This window comes from Piliocolobus tephrosceles, chromosome 5 (assembly GCF_002776525.5).
Source record: "Piliocolobus tephrosceles isolate RC106 chromosome 5, ASM277652v3, whole genome shotgun sequence".
Lineage (NCBI taxonomy): Eukaryota > Metazoa > Chordata > Mammalia > Primates > Cercopithecidae > Piliocolobus > Piliocolobus tephrosceles.
Window position 1 is genome coordinate 64,839,282 of NC_045438.1, and position 26,431 is coordinate 64,865,712.

The window sequence follows — 26,431 nt, forward strand, 5'->3', positions numbered from 1 at the left end:
TCAGGAGGGGTGCCTTCGATGTCATTAACATCAGAGCATGAACTAGCAGGCCAGTCCAGGGGTCTGCGGTAGATCTTAGTCATGGACTGCATCTGAGGCTCCATTTGAAGAACATTTGTAGTTTTACAGCTTTGATTCTGGAAGAGACAAACTTAACAAGGAGGGTAAAGATACAGAGATTGACATGTAGGCCTGAAGTGCAGGAAGAGGCACATCCAACAGTTAGTAGGGTTTTGGGCCAAGGCTTCATGAAGCCCAGTGAGGGTGGTATTAAATAGGCTTACCAGGCGAGTATGGGTACGGAGGGTTTCATGTAGCTTTGAGAGGTCTAGTCCTTTGTAGGGGTTAAGGGTGCTATGCACCCGTGTCAGCTGGGAGATTACTTCGTTTATGTGTTTTTCTCTTGCCTGATCTTGAACTCCACCCCCATCAGACATACTGGTATGGGTGAAGTAAGTCCAACAGACAGTGGCCCCAAGCCCCCAGGACAACTAGGATTAATCATTTTCCCTGTCCAATAATGAGTATTTGCATGCATGCAAAGAGTGGCAGAGTTACAGCAGTTGCGGGGCATATGGGTGTGGGCAGTGAAGGTGGGGTTTCCCTTAGATAAACTCCTATACGATGGGGTGTTAATATTTCTGGGAAGCCACATTCTCCATAGAAGCTCTTGGTAAGGGGAGCTACTGTAGTACAGCGGCATGGAGGGGGTGCAGTGAGTGTGAAAGGGGGTAAGAGAACAGTAAATAGAAAAATATGACAGGCTGGGCGCGGTGGCTCAAGCCTGTAATCCCAGCACTTTGGGAGGCCGAGACGGGCGGATCACGAGGTCAGGAGATCGAGACCATCCTGGCTAACACGGTGAAACCCCGTCTCTACTAAAAAATACAAAAAAATTAGCCGGGCGAGGTGGCGGGCGCCTCTAGTCCCAGCTACTTGGGAGGCTGAGGCAGGAGAATGGTGTAAACCCGGGAGGCGGAGCTTGCAGTGAGCTGAGATCCGGCCACTGCAGTCCAGCCTGGGAGACAGAGCGAGACTCCGTCTCAAAAAAAAAAAAAAAAAAAAAAAAGAAAAATATGACAAGGGAGAGCCATGGGGATCTACAATTCTAGTTACTTTCCTCATGGTTGTCGCTTGAAGAGCAGGTGCAGATCCTCTAGAGGTTCACAGGAATAGCTAGCGTTGTCTCCTGGATTTTCAGGTTCCTTTAGAAACCAGCATATTTTTAAAAACATTTTTTAACTTTTAGTATCCTGCTATTCTAGCAAAATAAGGATAGTGAGATGCCTGGGTTGGATACAAGACCACTGTGGCTCTCTGCTTTGAATGTGATAATGCTCATCTGTGAGTGTATTAAAAAAGACACAACTGGAATTTGAATTTGGGATCTCAAAAAATGTTCTGAGAGGTTTTTTTTTTTTTTTTTTTTTTTTGTCTTTTAATTCTTTATTTGGTATATGTTTGTTTCTTTTTTTAGTTTTTATTTTTTGAGACAGGGTCTCACTTTGTCACCCAGACTGGAATGTAGTGGTATGATCTCAGCTCACTGCAGCTTCAACCTCCCAGGTTCAGACGATCCTCCCACCTCAGCCCCATAAGAATTAATAGCTGGGATTACCGGCCTGTGCCATCACACCAGCTAATTTTTGTATTTTTAGTAGAAATGGGGTTTTGCCATGTTGCCCAGGATGGTCTCAAACTCCTGAGCTCAGGCAATTCACCTACCTCAGTCTCCCAAAGTGCTAGGATTACAGATGTGAGCCACCATGCCTGGTCCTATTTGGTATATGTTTCTTGTTAACTTCATTTGCTACGGAAGAGTGCTCATTTCTTTTTACTGCAATTCAGATCCCATGGGAGATCAGGTCACCTCTTAGCATGAGAACATTTAGGTCTTATGGATTTCAAGCTCTTTACTAAAACCTTGCCAACTATGTATGTATGTATGTATCTGTACAAACACATGCCTATATATACACACACATATATATACACACATGTATGTATATAAAGCTACACTATGTATATAGGTATATATACAGTTGCCCTCAATATTCATGGATCTTGGTCCCAGGATCTCCCTTGGATGGTCGAGTCCCTGATATAAAATAGTATAGTCTCTGATATAAAATGGTTATATTTGCATATAACCACTGTGCATCCTCTTGTATGCTTCATATCATCTTCAGATTACTTATAATACCTAGTAAAATGTAGATGCTATGTAAATAGTTGTTATACTAGATTATTTAGGGAATAATGACCAGGAAAAAGTCTGCTCATGTTCAGTACAAGTATTTTTGATCGGTGGTTGGTTGAATCCAGGAATGCAGAACCCACCAATACCAATGGCCAACTATATGTGTTTGTTTCTTTTCATTTCTTACCTTTCTTTCACTTTCTGCTACTTCTCAATAGGAGATTCATATAATTTGTAGTCTGCTTTGGAATAATAACTGAATGCACTCTCCTGCTTTTCCTTCTCATATCTTTTTCACATCATACTGATTTATTTATGATTTGTTTTTTAAAATTTTGTTTCCAACTGGGGCAGTGGCTCACACTTGTAATCTCAAGACTTTGGGAGGCCAAGGCAGAGGATCACTTGAGGCCAGGAGTTCAAGACCAGCCTGGCCAACGTGGCGAAACCCCATCTCTACTAAAAATACAAAAATTAACCCACACGACTATAATCCCAGCTACTCGGGTGTCCGAGGTACAAGAATCGCTAGAACCTGGGAGGTATAGGTTGCAGTGAGCGGAGATTGTGCTATTGCACTCCAGCCTGGGCAACAGAGGGAGACTCTGTCAAATAAATAAATAAATAAATAAAAATTTGTTTCCAATGTAATCTTCATCTCAGCTTCATCCTTTTATGCTCCTTAAATTCACTCCCGGCCAGGCACAGGGGCTCACACCTGTAATCCCAGCACTTTGGGAGGCTGAGGCGGGCAGATCCCGAGGCCAGGAGTTCTAGACCAGCCTGGCCAACATGGCAAAACCCTGTCTCTACTAAAAATACAAAAGGGGCCGGGTGCGGTGGCTCACGCCTGTAATCCCAGTACTTTGGGAGGCTGAGGCGGGCGGATCAAGAGGTCAGGAGATCGAGACCGTCCTGGCTAACACGGTGAAACCCCGTCTCTACTAAAAATACAAAAAATTAGCCAGGCGTTGTTCCAGGCGCCTGTAGTCCCAGGTACTCGGGAGGCTGAGGCAGGGGAATGGCCTGAACCCGGGAGGCGGAGCTTGCAGCAAGCCGAGATCACGCCACTGCACTCCAGCCTGGGCGACAGGGCAAGACTCTGTCTCAACAAAAAAAACCCCCAAAAATTAGCCAGATGTGGTGGCGGGCGCCTGTGACCCCAGCTACTTGGGAGGCTGAGGCAGGAGAATCGCTTGAACCCGGGAGGCGGAAGTTGCAGTGAGCCGAGATCGTGCCGCTGCACCCCAGCCTGGGTGATAAGAGCAAGAGAGCAAGACTCTGTCTCAAAAAAAAGCAAAAAAAAGCTTCACTCCCACCTCCACAAATACTGTTTACATGTTTTCCAGATACTTCTGGGAGTATTTTTTCTAGGAAAGGAGGGATATTGTATCCCTCCTAAGAGCACTTTTAATAGAGAATTATGAAAAAAGCAATTAATATTTACTGCAGCATAAACATTAAATCTGAGACTGACAGATTTGGAAAACCTTTCTGGGAAACACTGGTCTTTTAAATGTCGCTACCCCCATGTCATCCACTGGTTAGGATGGTGTGTATTCCTTTGTCCGTGCCCATGTTGGAGGCCCCTGCTGCAGTCCCCATCTGATGTTTTGTTAATTCCCTTCCCAGAGCTAGACCATTGTAATTGTTTACTCTCTATGCAGTGATTTGCAAATGGCGGCAGTCAAGCACTGAGGGAAAAATAATTTTTCTTGGAATTTCCACTTCTCTTACAACACCACTGAATGTTTCATTTTCCTATTTTTCTCTAGTTTCAAATTTGTGATAAGGTATAGTGTTGAATAACATTTTTTTAAACCAGGCATTCTTCAATAACAATGCAAAAAGTATTTATGGAATGTTTACTAAGTATGTGGTACTCTATTTTGGGTAAAGGATGAATTGAGTTCAGTGTTTTATTTTTGTTTTATTTTATTTATTTTTTTGAGATGGAGTTTCACTCTTGTTGCCCAGGCTGGAGTGTAATGGCACAATCTCAGCTCATTGCAACCTCCACCTCCTGGATTCAAGTGATTCTCCTGCCTCAGCCTCCCTAGTAGCTGAGATTACAGGCTCCTGCTACCATGCCCAGCTAATTTTTTGCATTTTTAGTAGAGACTGGGTTTCGCTGTATTGGCCAGGCTGGTCTCAAACTCCTGACCTCAAGTGATCCACCTGCCTCAGCCTCCCAAAGTGCTGGGATTACAGGCATGAGCCACCATGCCCGATTGAGTCCAGTGTTTTAAATCATTATATACAAAAATAAAGAGATGTAAGGCTGTGAGAAAAATAAATATTTCATTTTTGACTTCTTTCATACTCATGCTTCATAGGCATCATATAAATGCCTTGCTCTCTTAGTACACAATGCCAGCTCTGTCATACACATAGTACACACGATCTTTCATTCTAGACAAAGGAAAGTCTCGGGACTATTCTCACCATGTGTTAGGGTAAGCTAGGTTATGCTGCAGTGCAGATGACCCGGAAGTCTCAATGACTCACCAAATAAAGGTCCACTTGTTATTCAGGTGGCATATCCATGTCATCCTTACTCCTAGATCAAGGCCAATGGAGCAGCCCTCCATTTGGAACATTGCTGGTCTCATGTCAGAAAAGAGACCAGGTGAACCACAGCCCAGCTCTTAAAGCTTCTGCTTAGAAATGACATTTTAACTCACTTCTCATTGACAAAAGCAATTCACATGCCCTTACTTGAGTTTAAGAGCATGGAGATGCATAATATTCCCATAGGATGATGATGGTGGTGGTGGTGGTGGTGGTGGTGGTGGTGGTGGTGGTGGTGAACATCAGACTATTTACCAAAAAGATATATAATCTCTTATGTACCTGTTGTCATTTTTTTTCCTCTAAAAAAATTATTCTAATGTCACTCCCTTCTGGCTTTTCATAAGGTCAAGGAATAAAATACCATTTATTGCTGTAGAGTGATCCGCCAATCAAACTTTCTCCTTCTCCACACCCCCATCTTCTTCCCATCCCAACATTTACCTGGCAATTTGGTGAAATGGAAGGAGCGTGGATTCACAGGTCACATTGGCTGTGCTGGTCACTCTTGGAGTGACATTAGGCAAATAACTTGACCGCTCTAAACCTAAGTTATCTCCACATAAAATCTTACTGATTCTCTCTTTATCAGGTTGTTGGAGGTATTAAATAAAACAGTTTATATAAAGCACTTAGCCAGCTGGGCGCGGTGGCTCATGCCTGTAATCCCAGCACTTTGGGAGGCCAAGGCTGGTGGATCATGAGGTCAGGAGATCGAGACCATCCTGGCTAACATGGTGAAACCCCATCTCTACTAAAAATACAAAAAATTAGCCAGGTGCAGTGGCAGGCACCTGTAGTCCCAGCTACTCAGGAAGCTGAGGCAGGAGAATGGCGTGAACCCAGGAGGTAGAGCTTGCGGTGAGCTGAGATCACGCCATTGCACTCCAGCCTGGGTGACAGAGCGAGACTCAGTCTCAAAAATAAATAAATAAAGCACTTAGCCAACGCTGGGGATGCTTCATCACCACATCCCCTCCTATTTCCTCACGAGAGTACTTACCTGGTTTTCACAGACACCCACAAGGGAATATATGGGTTGAATTCAGGGAATCAATGAACTTGAATGGAAAAATAATTACATTTTTATTTTCAACATAATTGGCATCCTTCATAATCTTATTTATGTGTTTAAAACCATTTTTCTTAGTAGAATCCTTAGGTTTCACCAGATCGCCAAAGGAGTCCACAGCATAACAGATGTTAAGAATGGAACGGGCCGGGTGCGGTGGCTCACGCCTGTAATCCCAGCACTTTGGGAGGCTGAGGCGGGTAGATCACCTGAGATCAGGGGTTCAAGACCAGCCTGGCCAACATGGCGAAACCCCATCTCTACTAAAAATACAAAAAAATTAGCTGTGCATGGTGGCATGCGCCTGTAATCCCAGCTACTCAGGAGGCTGAGGCAGGAGAATCGCTTGAACCCCAGTGGGGTGGAGGTTGCAGTGAGCCAAGATCACACCACTTCACTCCAGCCTGGGTGACAGAGCGAGATTCCATCTCAAAAAAAAGAGAAAACAGAATTCCTGTGTCTAGTGACAGATTGTAGATGCTAGCCACAATTATTCCACTATACAAAGAAAATTGTTTCTTTAGGGAGGCAATGAGGTTTGTTAGCAGACGAATTATATTTTACCTCAGCAAAAGTATTTTAATCCAAATCTAGCCCCATTGCTTATTAGTCATAAGGCCCTGGGCAAATGAGTTAATATATCTGAATTTCCATTTTCTTATCTGTAAAATAGGGCTAATAACTATACTTGATGAAGATTAAATGAGACACTATATTTTAAAATTCAGAATATCTGGGACATAGTATGTTATGAGTTATACATTAAGCTGTACACTTAGTACCTGCCGATGGCACCTATTGTCTATGGTTTAAACATGCAGGGGAAGCCTAGTGCGGTGCCATGAGCCTGTAGTCCTAGCTACTCAGGAGGCTCAGGCAGGAGGACCACTTGAGGCCAGTAGTTTAAAAGCAGCCTGGACAATACAGCAAGACCCTGTGTCTAAAAAAAATTTATTTAATTAAAAAAAAATTCTGGGGAATTTCTTAACTTTTATACATGAAAATACTTGGTGAAGTATTTTGGGGGACATTTAGGATTTGTTCTTGTGTCTCTAGATAACTGTGTTGGTTAGGTAGCACAGCATGCAATCTAATTTTAAGCTTCTCACTGTATAGACTATGCCCTGACACCCTTTTTCATTGGAAACAGATATTTGCCCCTTTATTCCCACCTTACCTTCACATTTCCCAGCCTCAGATACATTTGATGGCCTAAATGAAGCCTGCCAAGATTCCTTCTTTGGTCCATCACTGCCTCTTGTTATTTAGCTGGAGAGGTCTTTGCAGAATGACATTTCCCTCCTGCAGTGCTTACTGTGCCCCATTTAGCATGCAGCCTTCACATTTTTCCTAACCCCTACTTGCTCTCTAAAGGAGAGAAAACCCAAACCTCAGCCTCTTGTGAAGCAATTCAGAACTCAATGCCTGGCAGTCGGCATTGGTCCTGGCACTAAACTTTAATAATGATTGAGATCTCCCTTATTTTGATCCAGTCTCCAGTATTCACAGGTAAAAGTCTACTTGTCTTCTTCATTTACTATCAGACATCTTTTCTTCTACCTCTTCTAAAATCAAAGTATGTATGCCCACTCCAGTTCACCAAATATTTTTAGCTTTCTTATATTCTGATTTTGCTCAGCAGCATTTTCTGGTTTACTATCTGGGTTGTCAGTGGACTGTCATTTCTCCCAGTCGGGTTGTGCCTGAAGCAGTTTTCATAGCTAAATGAGGAACCCTCGAAGAAAGGGGTTTGTAATGAAAATGGAAACTCCAGTGTGCTCTTTGTAATCAGTTCTTTAATCCTCCACCTGCCATGGATACAATTCGTAATTATCAGAGCAGAGAACTGAACTCCTGTACTGCGGCAGAAAGCATGAGCACTATGGGAGGGCAAGTGACAGAATCTGCTCTCCAGTGGGGAGGGGGACAGATATTTTGGAAAACTTTGACACAGAATGTGATATATTTGTATAACCTTTTTATGTAGAACTATGCTGCAATCAGAGAGGGGGTTTGGGTTTTCTTCATTAAAAGCTTATTAAATGAAGAAATAGGACAGTCGTTTTGCTTCGGTAGATGGGGGTCAGAGAGGCAGGTCTGATCTCCTCAGGATATTAATGTCTGCCTTCAGCCGGGGGAAATGAGCCGTCACTTGAGTTAGAGGCAGCTTTATGTGCTCATCACTAGGGATTCCCATATGTCCAGGGAACTGCAACAGTAAAAAATGGCAGAGCTCAGTGGTAGAGTACAGAGGGCTCTCATTGGAATTCATGTCAGGAAGCTCAGCTCAGTCTGCCCAGAGCAAGTCTGTTTCATGTTGATCAGCTGTCCATCTGATAAACCGAATTGATACGGGTATTCCCTCCAAGGGCTGCCCTGACAGTGACAGCCGCCGCACCGAGATGTCTTGTTAGGCTTTTTTGGTAGTCTCAAGTATTTTTAACCCCTTTTGTGACATGCAAACCCCAAAGTACTTTTAGAAACCTAGATAAGGATGCCTAGCTAGGCTTTCTCTCCGCTTCTCTGGCAGATAAGAGCCCCACATAACTTTCTAGAAACCAGAGATTATTAGTTAGCTGCCCCTCCTCCTCTTCGTAAGCATCTGGTTGACCTGCAGGATGTTGACAGTGTCAAGTGTATGTCTGAGTTATTCAAAACAACATTTAGAAAAATGTTCTTAAATATAGTAAGTCACCTGGCTTGGTTATGCTTTATTAAAGTACTCTCATAGGTGTGTTCATTGATCACTAAGCAGAGCTTTATTATGCTCATGCATAAAGAGACCATGCAATAAAATTTCTTTTCAGTTGGCTAATTTCTAGTGAAAAATATGGTGACTCCTTGCTGAGTCCCAACATCCCTCTGCTCTTTCAAGTATGACTACCACCACCAAAGGCAGCTTACTTCTTTGTAGATTGGCTGGCAGGTATGGAGGGAGTTAATTACAGAACACATCAATACTGAGTTTTCTTTTTTGGAAATAAATCAAGAGGGGAGGAAACAAATGCAAGGCTTTGTGTTAAGCTGTGATTACTTTAAAATTATATTTCTGCAAAAGTACCAGTAGTTCTAAATTACAGCACTGAATATGGGAGAATTTTGTTTTAAAGGTTTTTTTTTTTTTTTAATTGAAGTACTACTTAAAAGATTTTTGTCTTTATATTTGTTTTTCTTCACTTTTGGACCTTGTGTTTTCATGACATGCAAGATTCTAACATAGACTGAAGTATCTAATCTCTTTGAACTGAGACCAGCTGCAAAGACTTTTTATTTTCTGCTTCTTTTCTGTATGCTCTAACTTAGGATGGTGCATGAGCTTTTCTGAAAGAGACACAGAGCTCTCAGTACCCTTAGCAATTGCTTAGTGTGTGTGCTCAGAGCTGGAAGTAAGTCTTGGTCATTTTTTCCAACCCTTGAACCTGTAACTTGATTACTACTTGGACATCATCTTTATTTCAGCCTACAGCCTTGGCATTTCTCTTTTTTCTTTTCTTTTCTTTTTTTTTAATAGAAATGGGGTCTCTCTATGTTGCCCAGGCTGGTCTCAAACTCTTGGACTCAAGTAGTCCTCCCACCTTGGCCTCCCAAAGTGTTGGGATTACAGGCATGAGCCACTGTGCCCAGCTGGCACTTTGCCTCTCATGGTTGAGATTTTTCATTTTCCTACCCTATTTTTAAAAATAGAATTCTAGGCTGGGCATGGTGACTCATACCTGTAATTCCAGCACTCTAGAAGACCAAGGTGGGAGAATCACTTGAGGCTAGTAGTTCAAGACCAGCCTAGGCAACATTGTGAGACCCCCTGTCTCTACTGAAAAAGAAAACTAAAAATTAGCTGGGTGTGGTGGTGTGCACCTGTAATCCCAGCTACTGAGGAGGTTGAAGTGGGAGGCTTCCTTGAGCCCAGGAGTTTGAGGTCACATTGAACTATGATAACACTACTGCACTCCAGCCTAGGTGATGGAATGAGACCTTGTCTCCAAAAATTTTTTTTAGAAAATAAAATCAGAATTCTCGTTTCAAAATTTAAGAGTGAAATAAGATGAATTTTGAATGATGTACTCATGGCCAACCCCAAATGCAAAGTTCCATTTTAATTTAAGTTATCAACATGAATAAACGACAAAATAGGAAAATCCTTATGTTTCTCTAATTACCACAACTAAAATTGAATGACTCTTAGGACTCTAAGTCTACTTATAAAAAATTAATATTTGGCACTTATAATTAGTTAAAGGTTATCATCATGAGAGGTTCTTTTACCTGGCGTGGGTTTACAAAAGTGTGTATACTTTTCCTTTTCATTAGAGCTCATATGCTTTTTTTTTTTTTTTTAACCGTTTGAGCTTGATATTATTTAAGTATGTTTTAGGAATTTTTTTGCTTTTATCTCTTTCTCCGTTTGCTCCCACCCCGATTATTTGCCCTGTTCTTTGAGACTGTCAGGATAGAAATAAAACACAAACAAGCAGGGGGAAAAAAGCTAGTATGTCACATGGCAATAAGAGCTATAGAGGAGGAAAAAAGCAGGAAGTAGGGATGGAAAATGCTTATGGGGATGAGAGGGTTGCTACTGTAAATAGCGTGCCCGGGAAGGCCTTAGGTACAGAGAGGTGCTCTTTTGCAGAGACCTCAAGCTCGTGAATGACTAAGCCTTATAGATACATAAGGCAAGTGCGGTCCAGACAGAGGAAAGGGCAAAGGCCCTGAGGCAAGAATAGGCTTGGCATGTTTAAGGAATAACAAAGAAGCTATTGTCACAGAAGAGAGTGAGTGAGGGGGAAAAGGGAGGGAATGAAGTGGGCGGGGCGGGGGGGGGGAATTGTGGCAGATTGTATTAGACTTGGAGTACATTATAGGGACTATAAGTGAGATAGGGACCACTGGACAGTTTTGAGCAGAAAAGCAGTGGACCTGGTGGTTTCATTTTCTTGCTTACCTTGTTTCTGCTACTGTTTTACACTCCAGCCTCACATCTTAAAAGTATCTTTCATTTGTCCTACATATTTAGTCACACAGCAATACTGCAATTCTTCCATTAGATTATTTTATATCATTCTCCATGTATCTCCATTGTCACCTTAGAGTTCACATTCTAATCATGTCACTCCTAAATTATTAGAAAAATAGAAATAACTTTGTGATAGTTACAGTTTGGCAAATTGTAGTGTAAAGAAATAAACTTCTTACAAAACCGTTTTAACAGAATAGGTTTCCTCATGAAGTCATCGGCTCCTTGTCACTGGAAATACTAAAATAGGACCAGGCATGGTGCCTCACCCCTGTAATCATGGGCCGAGGCTTAAGGCCAGGAGTTTGAGCCTGGACTGGGCAACAAAGTGAAACCCTGTCTCTACAAAAAACATTTTTAAAAAAATTTAGCCAGGCTTAGTGGTGTGCACCTATAGTCCCAGCTACTTGGCAGGCTGAGGCAGGAGGATTGCTTGAGCCCAGGAGAAGTTGAATGACTTTCCCTAATGAGCTTGCACTACTTGGCCTCATAGGCTCTTTGCAACTAGAGTTCTCTGAAATCATGCTGTGGTAGCCTGATCTTCTTGACATAGACATCTCTCCCCATGCTGTGCATCCTGGATTATACTGGCATATTCCATTTCTTTTTGTTTTGTTTTTGAGATGGGGTTTCATTCTGTCTCCCAGGGTAGAGTGCAGTGGCGTAATCTCGGCTGACTGCAGCCTCGACATCCTAGGCTCAAGTGATCCTCCCACTTCAAACCTCCTGAGTAGCTAGGACAAGGGCACACCACCACGTCCAGCTAATTTTTGTATTTTTTCTAGAGATAGTTTCACCATGTTGCCCAGGCTGGTCTCAAACTCCTAGGCTTGAGCAATCCACCCACCTTGTCCTCCCAAAGTGCTTGGATTATAGGCATGAGCCACTTCACCTGGCCTCCAGTTCTTTTTTTCTTTTTCTTTTTTTTTTTGAGACAAGAGTCTCGCTCTGTCACCCAGGCTGGAGTGCAGTGGCATGATCTTGGCTCACTACAACTTCTGCCTCCTGGGTTCAAGCAATTCTCCTGCCTCAGCCTCCCGAGTAGCTGGGATTACAGGTGCCTGCCACCATGCCCTTCTAATTCTTGTATTTTTAGTAGATATGGGGTTTCACCATGTTGGCCAGGCTGGTCTGAAACTGCTGACCTCAGGTGATCCACCCGCCTCGGCCTCCCCAAGTGCTGGGATTACAGGCGTGAGCCACCACGCCCAGCGTCCATTTCTTAAAATACCAATTTCGGCCAGGTGCAGTGGCTCACGCTTGTAATCCTAGCACTTTGGGAGGCTGAGGTGGGCAGATCTCCTGAGAGGTGAGTTGAGCAGTTCGAGACCAGCCTGGCCAACATGGTGAAACCCTGTCTCTACTAAAAATACAAAAATTAGAAGGGCATGGTGGCAGGCACCTGTAATCCTGGCTATTCGGGAGGCTGAGGCAGGAGAATTGCTTGAACCCAGGAGGCAGAGGTTGTAGTGAGCCGAGATTGTGCCACTGCACTCCAGCCTGGGTGACAGAGCCAGACTCTGTCTCAAAAAAAAAAAAAAAATTTCATCCCGGCATCTTCATATTGTCCAGCTGCTCCTTAATTACCCCATACTGCTCTAGAAAAACCTAAACTCCTTGCTTGCTCTATTCAAGGCCCTCTTCAGTCACAAGTCCAATCTCATCTGTGTTTCTCTCTGTATTAGATGGGCTTGTCTGCTACTGTCCAATGAATATCCCTACTTACCTCCAAATCTAAATCTGTGTAAACATCCAAAAACAAAAAAGGCTATTAAAAAGTTCATAATCTCAGCATCTGCATTTCCTGCTCCCTGCCTGTCCTCTATTCTTCCTTCTCACTGTTTTTCCTTTTTCTCCAAAAATCAACTGGTGCTCCTTATTCATTCATTCATACAACAAAGACTTGAGGGCCTACCAGGCACTGAACTACACAATGGAGATAGAATAATGGAAAAAACAGACAAAAATACCAGCCCTCATGTTTTTTTGCACTTACCAACTTTTGAAGGAGTAGATTTGGATCTACCACATTCTTTTAAATTTCTACTTAGTATTGTACTGCATTAATGGACATTTAGATTGTTTCTAATTATTTGGTGTTACCAAACTACGTAATGTATGCTATTAAAAACAAACATGTTGGACGGACATGTCATGGCTCCTGCCAGTAATCCCAGCACTTTTAGAAACCGAGGTGGGAGGATTACTTCAGGCCAGGAGTTGGAGACCAGCCTGCTGACATAGGAAAACCCCATCTCTAATTTTTATTCTTATTTCATTGTTTTTTGTTTTTTTAGAGGACAGGATCTCACCCTGTCACTCAGGCTGGAATGCAGTGGTGCAATGCTAGTTCCCTGCAGCCTTGAACTCCTGAGTTCAAGCAATCCTCCCACCTCAGCCTCCCTAATAGCTGGGACTGTAGGCGCACACCACCTCACCCATCTCTAATTTTTAAATAAACTAAAAATTTGGGCCAGGTACAATGGCTCACACCTGTAATCCCAACACTTTGAGAGGCCAAGGCGGGTGGATCACCAGAGATCAGGAGTTCAAGACCAGCCTGACCAACATGGTGAAACCCTGTCTCTTCTAAAAATACAAAAATTAGCCAGGTGTGGTGGCGCATGCCTGTAACCTCAGCTACTTGGGAGGCTGAGGCAGGAGAATTGCTTGAACCCAAGAAGCAAAGGTTGCAGTGAGCCGAGTTTACACCACTGCACTCCAGCCTGGGTGATAGAGTGAGACTCCATCTCAAAAAATAAAAATAAAAATATATTTTTTTCTTTTTCTTTTTTTTTTTTTTTGAGACGGAGTCTTACTCTGTCACCCAGGCTGGAGTGCAGTGGCGCGATCTCGGCTCACTGCAAGCTCCACCTCCCAGGTTCATGCCATTCTCTTGCCTCAGCCTCTCGAGTAGCTGGGACTACAGGCGCCCGCCCCACGCCTGGCTAATTTTTTTGTATTTTTTAGTAGAGACAGGGTTTCACCATGTTAGCCAGGATAGTCTCGATCTCCTGACCTTGTGATCTGCCTTCCTCGGCCTCCCAAAGTGCTGGGATTATAGGCATGAGCCACCATGCCTGGCCAAAATAAAAATTTTTAATTAAAAAAAGTTTGTATGGGTATATAAAATTATAATATTTCAGTAGAATATCATAGGTCAAGGGGTATGCATATTTTTTATTTTTTTAGATACCATACTTTTCTAAGTGATTGTACCAACTTAAGGTCCAATACAGTAGTATATTCAGGGAAAGTTTCACTGTGAGTGGCAACCTTCAAGGGTCAGGCTGTTCAAGTAAATGTCAAGGAAAGGTAAAGGAAGTGGTGGAAACTGTGGCAAGCTGAGGAGTGTGGCTCCAAAGGCTTTCTAATTCAATTTTGTTTTGGAAATGCTCTTTGCCAAATAGTATATCTGTGGGCTTTATTTGGCTCTTGCGACATCAGTGTGAGACCCCTATTTCTACCTTCACCAAAACTGTATCTTCTTGATCTTTTTCATTTTTGCAAAGTTAATGAACTAAAAATATTATTTCATTGTTATTGTAATACTTTCCTTATTTTGTTTTGTTTTGTTTTGTTTTTTTAGACGGAGTCTTGCTCTGTCACCAGGCTGGAGTGCAGTGGCACATTCTCAGCTCACTGCAACCTCCACCTCCCGGGTTCAAGCTATCCTCCTGCCTCAGCCTCCCAAGTACCTGGAACTACAGGCACGCGCCACCATGCTTAGCTAATTTTTTCTATTTTTAGTAGAAACGGGGTTTCACCATGTTGGCCCGGGTGGTCTCGATCTTTTGACCTTGTGATCCACCTGCCTCAGCCTCTCAAAGTGCTGGGATTACAGGCGTGAGCCACCGTACCTGGCCACTCCTTTCTAAATTATTAGTGAGGTTGAGCATCATTTTACATAATTTTTGGCCATTTGTATTTCTTCTGGAATTACCTCTTTGTATCTTTTCCCATGTTGCTATTGTTTCTTTAACTTATTAATTTGGATAAGCTTCACATATATTTTGAATATAAACCCTTTGTTTATTGTATTTATTGCAAGTACTTCAAGTCTGTATTTGCCTCATTATTTTTATGGTATATTTTATTATATTTTTTTTTGAAATGGAGTCTCCTCTGTCAACCAGGCTGGAGTGCAGTAGTGCGATCTCGGCTCACTGCAACCTCTGCCTCTCAGGTTCAAGCGATTCTCCAGCCTCAGCCTCCTGAGTAGCTGGGGTTACAGGCACCTGCCACCACAATCAGCTAATTTCCGTATTTTTTTAGTAGAGGTGGGATTTCACCATGTTGGCCAGGCTGGTCTCGAACTCCTGAATTCAAGTGATCCGCCCACCTTGGCCTCCCAAAGTGCTGGGATTATAGGCGGGAGCCACTACGCCCAAGCTATGGTATATTTTAGTGTTAAACTTTTTTGTTTAACTCCTCAAATTTATCCTTTTTTTTTTTTTTTTCTTTTTTTGGTGACGAAGTTTTGCTGATCGGCCAGGTTGGAGTGCAATAGCGTAATCTCTGCTCACTGCAACCTCTGACTACTGGGTTCAGTCTCCCACCTCAGCCTCCTAAGTAGCTGGGATTACAGGCACCTGCCACCACAATCAGCTAATTTCTGTATTTTTTTAGTAGAGATGGGGTTTCGCCATGTTGATCAGACTGGTCTCAAACTCCTGACCTCAGGTGATCCACTCACCTCAGCCTCCCAAAGTACTGGGATTACAGGCGTGAGCCACTGTGGCCAGCCCCCTATCCTTTGTTTTCTTTGTAGCTTCCTGAGTTCCTATTCTGTCTTGCAAAAGTTTCTTAGCCCATGTCCATAAGAATGTTTTCCTAAATTTATAGTGTTGCTTTTCACAGTTAGATGGTTAGTCCATTTAAATATGTTTTTATCTATGATGTAAGGTAGGGATCTAACATTTTTTCCTCATAATTGGTAGACAGTTGCCCAAATACCATTTGTAAGAATAATCCATCTTTTCCCTAATGATTTGAATTATCTTTGTCATAAATAAGTAATTATTCATTTGCATTTGAATCTCTCTCTGGATTCCGTTTCACTAATCTATTAGTCTGTTCCTGTGATATTATCATACTTTTTTCTTCTTCTTCTTCAAGATGGGGTCTTATTATGTTCCCCAGGCTTGTCTCAAACTCCTAGGCTGAAGTGATCCTCCTGCCTCAGCCTCCCAAAGTTCTGGGATTACAGATGTGAGCCTCCACGCCCAGCCATACTATACTTTTTTAAACTGCAGTAGCTTTATAGTAAGATTTAAAATCTAGAATGGCAGGCCTCTTTATTTTTTCCAACTTGTGTTTTTTTGTAATTTTCAAATTTACCCATATGAACATAAAAATCAGTTTTTCAATTTTAAAAACAAATTTTAGGATTCAAGTAAAATGACTTTAAATGAATGACTCTCACCTATCATTTTAATATTTTTAGAAAGACCTTGAATTTGCACATGTTGTGTTTGGGATATTTATTAGTTTTCTATTGATATGCAGAGAGCCCAGGCTTTAGAACCAGAGTCCTGAGCTTGAGTCCAGTTTTGCAGTTAACTAGCTGTGTGAACTTGGGCAAGGTACTTAGCCTGTCAGCCTAGCTGCCTTCTGTACAGAAGAGATAATAAAGCTTACCTCAGAGAGCTGTTGTGAGTTGTATATTATTTTATTTATTAACCTGTTGATTGAGTTATTCTTGCAAAAATATTTTTATATAGTGTTCAACATACAGTAATTGTCTCAAAGTAATTTAGTGTAAGTAGTAGCCATAATCACTATTAGGCACTTTTTAAAATAGTATTTTCAAAGAATATTCAGATGAAGTGACATATCTGGCATTTACTTCAAAGTCTGAAAGAGGAATGAAGGGTGTAGCTAAAACAAGGTTAGCCATGGTTAACAACTTATTTATGTATGTATGTATGTATTTATTTATTTATTTATTTTTGGAGACAAAGTCTTGCTCTTGTCCTCCAGGCTGGAGTGTGATGGCACGATCTCAGCTCACTGTAACCTTCACCTCCCGGGTTCAAGCGATTCTCTTGCCTCAGCCTCCCTAGTATGTGGGATTACAGGCATGTGCCACTGCGCCGGGCTAATTTTTGTATTTTTAGTAGAGACGGGGTTTCACCATGTTGGCCAGGCTGGTCTCGAACTCCTGACTTCAGGTGATGCGCCCGCCTGGGCCTCCCAAAGTGCTGGGATTACAGGTGTGAGCCACTGCGCCCAGCCAGTTAGCAACTTTTAAAGCTGGGTGATGGGTCCACAGAGGTTATTGATGCAGTATTTTCTACTTTTGTATGTTTGAAAATTCCCAAAATTTTAAAAAAGCGTTTTTAAAAGCTGTTAAAAATGACAAGTGTAAATATTTATTATTTCTAAGTGGAAGATTATGTAAATATTATTCTCTGTACTTTTCTGCATTTTTTTAACCTCTCAAAAAGAAGAGAGGTAAGGAAGCTAGCTAGTGAGAGAGAAAGAAGGCTCCATTGTCTTTTTATCTCTCTTGTCTGTATGGCAAAACACAATTAATTCTCCTATTTTATTTTATTTTTATTAATTATATTTATTTATTTATTTTTGAGACAGAGTTTTGCTCTTGTTGCCCAGGCTGGAGTGCAATGGCACTATCTCGGCTGCAACCTCCATCTCCCGGGTTGAAGAGATTAGAGGCATGCGCCACCATGCTCAGCTAATTTTTTTGTATTTTTAGTAGAGATGGGGTTTCTCCATGTTGGTCAGGCTGGTCTCGAACTCCTGATCTCAGGTGATTCGCCTGCCTTGGCCTCCCAAAGTGCTGGGATTACAGGCGTGAGCCACCGCTCCTGGCCTATTTTTATTTATGTATTTATTTTTTGAGATGGAGTTTCACTCTTGTTGCCCAGGCTGGAGTGCCATGGCATTATCTCAGCTCACTACAACCTCTGCCTCCCGGGTTCAAGCGATTCTCCTGCCTCAGCCTCCCCAGTAGCTGGGATCATAGATGTGCAACATGACGCCCAGCTAGTTTTGTATTTTTAGTAGAGACAGGGTTTCTCCATGTTGGTCAGGCTGGTCTCGAACTCCAGACCTCCAGTGATCGGCCCACCTCAGCCTCCTAAAGTGCTGGAATTACAGGCAAGAGCCACTGCGCCCAGCCAGTTCTTCTCCTATTTTAACATCAACTTAAATTCAGAACATTTGAAGAGATTTCAGGTTATTATAAGGAACGGTTTTGGTGGGGTTTTTTTCTTTTTTCTTTTTTCTTTTTTTTTTTTTTTTTTTTTTTTTGAGACAGGGTCTCACTCTGTCGCCCAGGCTGGAGTGCAGTGTTGCAAACAGAGCCCACTACAGCCTCAACTTCCTGGGCTCAAGCAGTCCTCCTGCCTCAGCCTCCCAAGTAGCTTAGAATCACAGGCACACACCACCATACCTGGCTAATTTTTTCGTTTCGTTTTTCATTGAGATGAGGTCTCCCTGTGTTGCCCAGGCTGATCTTGAACTCCTGGGCGAAGCAATCCCCCCGGCCTTGGCCTCCTAAAGTGTTGGGATTACAGGTGTGAGCCACCACACCCAGCCAAACTGTTGATCAGTCTGGGTGCGATGGCTCACAGCTATTTTCCTAGAACTTTGGGAGGCTGAGGTGGAAGGATTGCTTCAGCTTAGGAGTTCGAGACCAGCCTGGGCAACATAGGGAGACCCCTGTCTCTACAAAAAAAAAATTTTTTTTTTTTTTTTTGAGAAGGAATCTTGTTCTGTTGCCCAGGCAGAAGTGCAGTGGCAGGATCTCAGCTCACTGCAGACTCCCCCTCCTAGGTTCACGCCATTCTCCTACCTCAGCCTCCTGAGTAGCTGGGACTACAGGCACCTGCCACCACGCCCAGCTAAATTTTTGTATTTTTTTTTTTTAGTAGAGACGAGGTTTCACCGTGTTAGCCAGGATGGCCTCTATCTCCTGACTTCGTGATCCACCCGCCTTGGCCCCCCAAAGTGCTGGGATTACAGGCATGAGCCACCGCGCCTGGCCCAAAAAAATAATTTTTAAAAAAGCAGCCAAGTATGGGGGTATGTGCCTGTAGTCCTGGCTACTCAGAAAGCTGAGACAGGAGGATCACTTGAGCCTGGGAGTTTGAGGTTAAAGGGAGCCGTGGTGACGCCACTGTACTCCAGCCTGGGCTGAGACCCTGTTTCTAAAAATAAAAACTGTTCATCAGCTGACATGGCTCCTGTGAAGTAATTATCACTAATCCCTGTAGGGGGATACATAGAGACTAACTGACCTCTGGGGTCACTTCCAACTCTGATTCTATAAACCCTACTTTTTAGTTTGTCATTCCTTTCCTTTTGAAACTAAGAATGATAGCGATGCCCTATAGCCTTTAAAAATTAATGGCGGCTGGGTGCGGTGGCTCACACCTCTAATCCTAGCACTTTGGGAGGCCGAGGCAGGCAGATCACCTGAGATCAGGGGTTCGAGACCAGCCTGGCCAACATCGCAAAACCCCGTCTCTACTAAAAATACGAAAATTAGCCGGGCATGGTGGCACATGCCTGTAATCCTACATACTAGGGAGGCTGAGGCAGGAGAATTTCTTGAACCCAGGGGGTAGGGGTTTCAGTGAGTTTAGGTCACACCACTACACTCCAGCCTGGGTGACAGAGCGAGACCCTGTCTCAAAAAAAAAAAGAAATTAAAAATAAATAAATAAATAAATAAATAAATAAATAAATAAATAAATAAATAAAATTAATTGCTAAGTAAAGAGCTGTTTATTTAACAAATATTTATAGGCAGCCCAGGGAAGTAGAGTAGTATAATTTACTGTATAGTGAGGGAAGGGGGTGGCGGGGTGAGAGAAAGCTAAAGAAATAATTACAGTCCAATTTGATACATGACTGAGCTATATTCAAAGGCTTTCACACACAGAAGAAAGAGTTAATTCTGGGAAAGTTAAAGAAGTTACATATGGGCTGATTATTAAAAAGTCTTTAAACAAAAATAAAAATATATTGATCACAAATCCTTTAGCCCCAAAAGTTGTATGGTACTTTCATACAGTGAACCTCAGCAGAGATGTTAAATAGTAAAAGGAGATCCTCTACTTCTGAATGATACAGGACTGTCTCTGAGAGAGAATGTTAGGTGAATGAAACCAGAGTGCAGACTTATGAACATGAGATGTCTATTATTTTTATTGTCACAATTTTTATTGACTATATCTTTTAAGAATGTATTTGGCTGCATATAACAAGACTCTAACAAGACTTACAACAAGACTGTAACAAACAGTGGCTTGAAAGAATGCAGTGTTTATCTCAGATAACAAGAAGTCTAGAGGTGGACACATCAGAGCTGATGCAGCCCTCAAAGAAGTCAGTAGGGGCTCAAAGTTCTTTTTGCTCTACCATGCTTAAAGAGGGTTAAACCTTTAGGAGGGCCCCCAACCCTCTTTAGGAGGTTTAGAGGGTTGGGAGCCCTCTTTAGGATCGTTAAGTCTCTACTGTGCCCCCAGGCAGCTGGGCCATATTCCAGACAGGGAACATACGTAAGCCCAAAATGTCAAAGGTATACACCAACTGAATCTGTTCCCTTATATCAGGAACTCAGTAGATTTCTCAGAAACCCCACCTGGTAGACTAGTGCTTACATTTAATTGGCCAGACTGTGTCACATGATCACATCTAGCTGAAGGGGATCATGAGGTGGTAAGTTTTTTAAGTGAAGACCATTGCCACTCCAAATGTACTCAAGGGTATGTACTTTTCTGAATTTTTTTAACCTCTCAAAAAGAATAAAGGGAGGGAAGGAAGATAGAGAGAAAGCAGGCTCCATCGTCTTTTATCTCCCTTGTCTGTGTGGCAAAACACAATTAACTCTTCTATTTTGACATCAACTTAAATGCAAAACATTTGAAGAGAGTTCAAGTTATTATAAGTAACAATTTGGGTTTTTTGTTTGTTTGTTTTTTGAGACGGGGTCTCTGTTGCCCAGGCTGGAGTGCAGTGGTGCAAACACAGGAAAGAATGGATAGGCACATATTAATAGCAATGTCTGCCACCCTGATTTCTGAAGCTTAGGATGCTAAAAAAATTTGAGAAGCTTTGGAGGAAAATGGACAGATCAAAAGCAGATGAAGTTTTTTTAACATATAATGGAAAGAAAGTGATTTGATGAAAAATCTTATAAAAACATTGATTAATCTTTCAATATGGTAATTACTTTCTTACTCTGATTACTTAACATAAGTTGTATTTATTTGTGACTATTTTCTAATCAAGAGTTAGCATCAGGGCCCGGCGTGGTGGCTCGGGCCTGTAATCCCAGCACTTTGGGAGGCCGAGGTGGGTGGATCACTTAAGGTCATTAGTTCAAGACCAGCCTGGCCAACGTGGTGAAACCCTGTCTCTACTAAAAATACAAAAAACTTAGCTGGACATCATGGCACACGCCTGTAATCCCAGCTACTCAGGAGGCTGATGCACGAGAATCACTTGATTCTGGGAGGCAAAGGTTGCAGTGTGCCGAGATCACGTTACTGCACTCCAGTCTGGGCGACAGAGAGAGACTCCGTCTCAAAAAAAAAAAAAAAAAAGAGCATGAGAAGTATTCAAGAGTACTGAAATATATGTACATAAATTGGCATGAAGATTTTTATTTAAGATAATTTTTTAAAAATCCAGTGCATTGAAAGTTTAATAGATTGCTTTGGGTAACTAAAATAGGAATAAGATCACCAGAAGAAAATTTTCTCAAATTTTTTCATACTGTCACCGCTTCTCTGACATATACTAAATTGGACTCTTGCAAAATATGATCCAGAGTTACTTATCTGGTGATAAAATCTTAGAATCTGAGAGCACAGTACTAGATAGTGAAATTACAGGATAGATTTAAAGACTAGTCATTTCTCTCCTATTTCCTATAGAAAAGTAGGTATTTTTTAAATCTTTTTAACTATTAATTGCCAGTTTAGGTAACTCTTTTTTAAAAATCCCTGAATCTTATAATTTGGGGACTGGAAGGGATGTGTTTCTCCAGTCCCCCTCCTTTCAGGGACAAGAAGACCAAGGGTCTGAGTTTAAGGGATTTGCCCATGAATTGTCTTATGTAATAAGCAGAAGTAGAACTGTTATGCAGATTCCTGATTAGGCTAAAACTATTGATTTCATTCTGATGAATTCAAACAACTTGCCCTTCCCCAGTTACTGTAAACAAAAAGAATTAAGCCTGTTCTTAATATACTTTTTTCCTAGCAACATTCCCTTCCCTGTTGCTTCAAAACTAGGAATAAAAATTGGACAAATTTGTGGCATATATTGTGATGGTAACATTGGTAACTTCAGCTTATTCCCCCTCCCCAACCAGCTACTATTCCTTAGGTAAATAAACATTTTATTTTATTTTTATTTTTATTTTGAGACAGAGTCTCACTCTGTTGCCCAGGCTGGAGTGCAGTGGTGTGATCTTGGCTCACTGCAACCTCCGCCTCCCCAGTTCAAACGATTCTCCTGCCTCAGCCTCCAAGTAGCTGGGATTACAGGCATGCGCTACCATGTGCAGCTAATTTTTGTATTTTTAGTAGAGACGGGGTTTCACCATGTTGGCCAGGCTGCTCTCAAACTCCTGAGGCTCCTGCCTCAGCCTCCCAAAGTGCTGGGATTACAGGCATGAGCCACTGTGCCCAGCTAAACATTTTAAATTGTCATTTGTTACTAGGATAAGTTGACTCTGAGTTCCAGCTTTGCCTGTTATAAACTCAGTGTTCTTGATCAAGTATTTAACCTCTGCAGACCTCTGTAATTAGAATCACAAGTAGATCATATAAATGAAAGGTTTTTTTAAATGGCAGACACTGTAAAAATGATGGGCTTTCACTTTTATTATTGCATGCCATTGTTTTTGTTGTTTCTGGCCATGTGGCATTTAAAAGTTGCTATTTATTTAATGAATGCTGTTTTATGACTATAGATGTCAAAATCATTCATTTTCATCCTTTGAGTAATCCAAAACACCACTTTTTGCTTACCTGGTTACTACTTTCTTTCATAAGCTGAACTGCATGAAAAACTTGTCCAAATGCTTAACCCTTTTTACTTTTATGCTTTCCCATAATCTCATTATGTGATTTTTGTGAGATGTGACAATATGGACTTTTTTCAGTGAATGGTTTTATAAACTAGAAATCATTTGCAGGGTAGTAATAAAATATAATTTTATTCCTTTCTTTTAGTCATTTTTTAAAAGGTAATTTTAAATGTTCTATTTTTAAAAAATGTCTTCTGTTAACTTTTCAACTGTCTTTTAAGCCTCCATTCTTAGTGATTTTCTTTGGGATATAATGAGATTTTAATCTAAACCATGAATTTACTCTTAGATACTGTTTGACTCACTGATTAATTTCCTTTCTCTACTCCCCAAATTTGTAATCAAGTACAATATGTCTACTGGGTCATCTTTACATAGTCTCTTAATTTTTTTTAACAAAGGAAATCAATTAGACATGAGATTTTCCTTGGCATTTGATAATGCCAAGTTGTTTGGTTCTTTTAATTGTATCTTTATGTGATTATTATAACTGTTAAGCCAGTCTGGTTTTTTTTGAGAGAAGACTCTCATATATTATTTGATGATTTTATATTTATTTATTTATTCATTCAATTTTGAGATGGAATCTTGCTCTGTTATCCAGGCTAGAGTGCAGTGGCACAATCTCAGCTCACTGCAACCTCCGCCTTCTGGGTTCAAGCAATTCTCCTGTCTCAGCCTCCCAAGTAGCTCCCAAAAATTAGTCAGACACCCACCACCATGCCTGGCTAATTTTTCTATTTTTAGTAGAGACAGGGTTTCATCATGTTGGCCAGGCTGGTTTCGAACTCCTTACCTCAGGTGATGCACCCGCCTTGGCCTCCCAAAGTGCAAGGATTACAGGCATGAGCCTGATTACCTGGCCTGATTATTTTATGTTTATTTCTCTCCATGTCTAAGGCAGTTGTCCTAGGTCAAGGCCTTTTGTTGCATCTTCCTTGGACCTTTGTAATAGCTCCCCCACCCCATATCCCTACTTTCCCTAGATACTTATTTAAGGTTTTTCTATGTATCACCTTTGGAATCTTCTTCCTAAATTATTAAAAAATATATATCATCCTTTCATCTCAAAACATTGCCTGTGTAATAAAATATAGACCATTTCACCTGCTATAACCAAGCTCCAAAATTCCTATCTCTCACTTATCCACACAGTCCCTTTACTGTAGCCAAACTGATCTCTTCAACCTTTGGTCACATTTTCTACTCTGGCCTTCTCTATGTCGTGATTCGTGTTCTTTTTTATTCTGGAGTTCTCAAGCCCTGCTCTTGTTTTGCCCTTTTTCTCCAGCTATGGAAATCTTACTTGCCTTTCCAGGCCCCTCTCAAATTTAGCGTCTTCAAGGAAACTTTTTTAAAGCTTTTATGACACAGATGAGGTCTACAGAAAAAAAGGAAAGATAGAATCTTTCAAGGGCACATGTGGGAGGCAGCCTAATCTAGTAGAAATAGATTGGGGTTTGGAGTCTCTGTTAGTTGTCTATTGTGTAACAAACTACTCCAAACCTTGGTGGCTTAAAACAGTAACCAACTTATTTCTCATAATTCTGTTGTTTGGCTGGACTGTTCCTTTGCCGGTTTGTCCTGTATTTATTTATGTGGCTGTGTTTACCTGGTAAATGTGCAGGGGGCTGAGCTTGACTAGGACAGCTGGGCCTTTCTCCATGTTGCCTTTCATTCTCAAAGAGGCTAGATTAGGTTTCTTAACTTGTAGTCTCGGGTTAGCATTCCAAGAGGGTAAACCCCAATGCAAAAAACACTTAATCAAGCCTGTTTGTCCCTCTTTTGCTGATGTCCCATTGACCAAACAAGTCACATGGTCAAACTCAGCATCAATCAAGGAGATTATACATGGCTTGGATATCAGAGGGTATGACTGATAAGTGTAACTTGGTGTAACACTCTGCCACAGTTTGCCCTCTGGCCCCAATGTTTCACATTCCTTCCATATGCAAAACATACCACTCCCAAGACCCCAGTCTCATCCATTTTATGACATCAAGCTCAGAGTCCCTGATCTCATGATTTCTGTTAGGTCTCCATATGAATGTGGTTCCATGGGTATAGCCCCTCTTCAATCAGGGACCTAGGAAATAAAAGAACAAATCATCTACCCTCCCCCTACCCACACACCACCGTCTATCCAACATGCAATAGTGAATCAGAAAGAAGATAACCACAGTTGTCAGTTTCATTAAAAAGAGAGAGAAATGGGAGGTACATAGCAGTCACTAATCTATAGCAATTCTGAAATCCAGCTGGGCACATATCTGGGCTACCTACTCTATCTTGGAGCAAGGAATGTTTCTTGATTAGGTCTCAGTTCTGTTCCCTGGAAATGATTCTCAAATCCACTCTTCTCCATTGTTCTTGGTTCTGCCTTCTGAGCTTCCTTTTCTTTTCTTTCCTTTTTTTTTTTTTTTTTCTTTTTCTTTTTTTTTTTTTTTTTTGAGATAGAGTCTCACTCTGTGCCTAGGCTAGAGTACAATAGTGCCATCAGTTCACTGTAACTTTGAAATCCTGAGCTCAGGTGATTGTCCCACCTCAGCCTCCCAAGTAACTGGGACTACAGGCGTGCACCCCCTCACCCAGCTAATTTTTATTTTTAAAATTTTTGTAGAGATGGGGTCTCACTATGTTGCCTGGACTGATGTTGAACTCCTGGCCTCAAGCAGTCCTACCACCTGGACCTCCCAAAGTGCTGGGATTACAGGCATGAGCCACTGCACCTGGCCTATTTTCCCTTTCTAGTAAGATGTAGTTTATACTTGTAGCTGAGTAGCTTTCCAGCTTCCACTAAGAGTTTGCCATTCCTTAAGCCTTTGCCTCCCAGTCTCATTTTTCTGACTCAAAGCAAACACTCCACTTCTAGATATACCATTTCTGTTTCAGATATCTGTTGCTACATAGCAAATCACCCATACAATTTAGCCACTTGAAGCACACTACCATTGTGTGGATTGACCTGAGGGTTCTTCTGCTTGGGGTCATGCAATTCCTGTGACTAAGAAAAGCTTATCAGTTGCATAGGCACTTATCAGGCTTCCTTGTGTACTGTTTGTTGATGTCCTATTGGCCAAAGCAAGTCACATGGCCAGGCGTGGAAGGGGATCATGCAGGATCTTAGAAACCAAAAGACGTGACTCACATGGGGCCATTTGTAGCAGATACCAACAGATTTTCAGATCCACATTACGGTGTACTCTTGGGAAAGTCATTTTACTTGTGTGCACAATTTTTTCACCCATTAAAAGAGGTTAATAATACCTATCATGAAGTTGTGATAATGTTTAAATTTTTAGTAATTACCTGTTGATTTTTTTTTCTGAATATAAAAGTAATACTTTTATCGTGGTACAAAATATACAAACTACAGAAAAATATAAAAAAGGAACAAACATCTGCTGAAATTGCCATGTAATACAGTTCTATGCTATAAGCTCCTCAGGGGCCTTCTCTATATTATTTGCTACTGTAGGTTTTTGTCTTCATTCTTATTCTGAAAGT

The 26,431-nt window shown here is 41.6% G+C and overlaps 1 protein-coding gene across 2 annotated transcripts in view; it reads left to right on the plus strand.

Annotated features, from left to right (window-relative positions):
• PDSS2 (decaprenyl diphosphate synthase subunit 2) overlaps nucleotides 1–26,431 on the plus strand; it is a 305,156-nt gene that overhangs the window by 153,595 nt on the left and 125,130 nt on the right. The gene's annotated exons all lie outside the window — the stretch shown is intronic.